We start from the raw sequence: 3,080 nt of genomic DNA, 5'->3' as shown, positions 1-3,080 counted from the left end.
GGCCAGCCCTTTCTGTGGCAAGGCCAATGAGGATGCCAGTGCTCATCTCCCGCAGTTCCTGGAGCTCTGTAGTACTTTTGTTATCAAGGGTGTATCGCAAGATTCCATCCGGCTCCGTCTGTTTCCGTTCTCTCTCTTGTGGAGAGCGAAACAGTGGTTTTATGCTAACAAGGCTGCTGTGGATACTTGGGACAAATGTGCCAAGGCGTTCCTCTCGAAGTTCTTCCCGACTGGCAAAACCAATGCTCTTCGTGGTCGAATTTCGAACTTCCAGCAGGCATCAAATGAGACAATTCTGGAAGCTTGGGAGAGGCTTTAGGACTACATTCTGGCGTGTCCGCACCATGGAATGGATAATTGGCTCATTCTACAGAACTTCTACAACGGGTTGACACAGTCATCCCGTGATCATGTGGATGCTGCTGCGGGTGGAGCTTTCTTCTCGCTGACCATTGAAAGAGCTACATCATTGATCGAGAAGATGGTTTCCAACCAAGGTTGGAGCGATGATCGCCTCCAACCACGCTAGCGAGGTATGCACTCCGTCAAGGAGGCTGACATGCTCGCTATGAAGATTGATCTCCTCCTCAAGAAATTTGAGGATTATTCCCAATATAAGGCTCAGATGCAAACACTTCAAGCCTTAGAAACTTGCATGATGTGCAAGGTATGCGGGAATGTTGGACATTCAGGTGACAATTGCCCAGAAACCCAAGAAGAAGCTCTATTCCTCAATGGCAGCAATGGGTTTCGTCCACAAGGAGGTCAGGGGTGGAATCAACCATGCCCATACTACCAAGGAGGTAATGGGAATTCGAATTCTTTCGGTCCTAACCAGCCTACCTTGAGAGATCTTGTCTACGGCCAAGCGAAGATTAATGAGTCCCTTCAAAAGAAGTTGGCCGCCATAGACAAATCTACGGAGACTATCCATGCCAAGATGGATGGATTCTCCACGGCTATGAAGAACCAGCTGAGTTTCAATAAGGCACTAGAGACTCAATTGGCTCAACTAGCTGCTGCTACAGCTGCTGCTGAATTAGGGAAGATTCCGGGGCAACCCGAATCAACTCTAGAGAGCGTAAATGTCATCAATGCTATGTGGAAGGAGCCACTTAGCGGGACACCCCTCAGCTATGCAGAGAAGCTCACACGCCCAAGAAGAGGTGCGTGGGGCGAGTTAGAAGCCACGATAAGAGAAGATCTCAGAACCCCAGTGATCAGCTGCTCAATATTTGATTATGAATTTGATCACGCCCTTTGTGACCTTGGAGCCAGCATCAACATCATGCCCAATGTAACTTTCGAGAAGCTAGGCTATCCATCAATTTCTCCTACCACTATGTGTGTTCAACTGGCGGATTCTACGATAAGAAATCCAAAAGGAGTTGTGGAAAGGTTAAAGGTAAAAGTCAAGAATACCTACATATTAGTGGACTTCGTAGTCCTTGATATGAAAGGAGATCTTGGGATTCCGCTCATACTTGGGCGACCATTCCTCAAGGATACAAATGCCAGAATTGATGTGGGGAGAGGAAGAATCAGCCTCCGTATCATGGGAAAGACCATGAAATTCAAATTCCAAAACAAGAGAGAGGTATTCCTGATTCATGAGGATAGTGAGAAACAAGGGCTATGGGCAGAGTCAGGTTGGGATGATCAAGATTATCATCCCCCTTCCAAGCCAGCTTGGGAGGATTGGGAGATTCATACTCCACCAACCGAGCTAGTGGAGGACGACCAGAAGATCCCTAACTTCATCGCCAATACAGTATGGGAAGATCTAGAAATCATCTATCCAGCATCCGAGGATCCTGTTCCTGCGCTGCCTACGCCACCAAAGAAGACCAAGAAGGTGTGGCGCAAGAAGAACAAGATGTCATCGACTGCTACTACTTCTCCAGGTATGGACGAAACGACCTCAACCTAATCAGGTATGGAGAAATGTCCTGCTTTTCGGACCCTAAACCAAGAGCTAGCTTGGGGGAGGTTCCCTCCCCTAAGTCAACTGTATCCCTTTATTTGCTTTCAATAAAATTTGATAAAAACAAAACAAAAATTTACTGCTTTATTTCCCTTTTTCATGATGCGCGGTAAGAATGTTTTAACTCCATATGATAAGTTGAAAGGATGAGCTTTGCTTTGCTCTATCATGTCTGTTGTGCCTAGTTTGAAAATAAGAGTTCTCTTGAGTTTAAATCTGCTGGTTATGCAAATATCTTGCGAATGAACCTGAAAGTTCCGTGGGTTGCATGTGCTTGATCCAAGTCTAAGTTGTTGTGAGTTTAGATATGGCAAATAAAGTTGTGCAAGTTTGTTCTAGTGATGCTTGAAGTCTGGAGTTGTTTTCAAAAAAAAAAAATTTAAAGGCAAGTTCCCCAGTGATATACAATGTCCTACCAGAGCCATATGTCATATTCCATGAAAAAACTTTACACATATGCTGCTTGATGTTCTGTTGAGTTTTGTCAAATTGTGTGACCCTAGTGAGATGCTTTTCATACTTTCTCGATCATAAGCACGTACACGCCACATCCATTTGCTATATTCCTACACTGTGAATTGGCATTACCATCCATCCATTCCACATAATAAATGCTCCATGTCTTGGTGATCTCTCTCGTAGAACATCCCTGAAATAAAATAAGTTAGATTATGGTTGCCCCAAAAAGAGAGAAAAAATGGCATGCCAAAGAAGCATGACCCAAAAAAAAGAGAGAGAAAGGGGTAACCATGTCTCAAAAAAAAGAAGAGAGATTGGGATGATTCGAGAGAGAAAAGCCATTGCATCAAGGAGTAAGCTATATCCATCCATCCACTCATACACTTGCACCTTTTGATCGAGATTGCATGACTTGTTTCTCCATGGATCCTCTCTTTGACTTTACAATAAACAAAATACAAGTGTGCCATGTTCTTATCCTACCTTGAGCTCCACAAAGGCTTGTAGTAGTAGGAAAGATCAAAGGCAAACACTGCCCTGGTAAGGAAATACAAGATGAGTGCCTCAAGAGAGTTATCCTGGGAGCTTTGCCATGTTTTCAAAAATCTTTCAAAAGTAACTCCAGATGGATTACAGA

The 3,080-nt window shown here is 44.2% G+C and overlaps 1 non-coding gene across 1 annotated transcript; it reads right to left on the bottom strand.

The window, feature by feature from the left end:
- Nucleotides 1–244: 244 nt before the first annotated feature.
- On the bottom strand, nt 245–351 carry LOC120710969. The gene has a single exon (XR_005690134.1). It is a non-coding gene; the product is annotated as a small nucleolar RNA R71 (small nucleolar RNA).
- Between the last annotated feature and the right edge of the window lie 2,729 nt (nt 352–3,080).

Source organism: Panicum virgatum, chromosome 5K (assembly GCF_016808335.1).
Source record: "Panicum virgatum strain AP13 chromosome 5K, P.virgatum_v5, whole genome shotgun sequence".
Lineage (NCBI taxonomy): Eukaryota > Viridiplantae > Streptophyta > Magnoliopsida > Poales > Poaceae > Panicum > Panicum virgatum.
The sequence above is the reverse complement of the archived record's forward strand: the minus strand, read 5'-3'. Positions and strand labels throughout refer to the sequence as shown.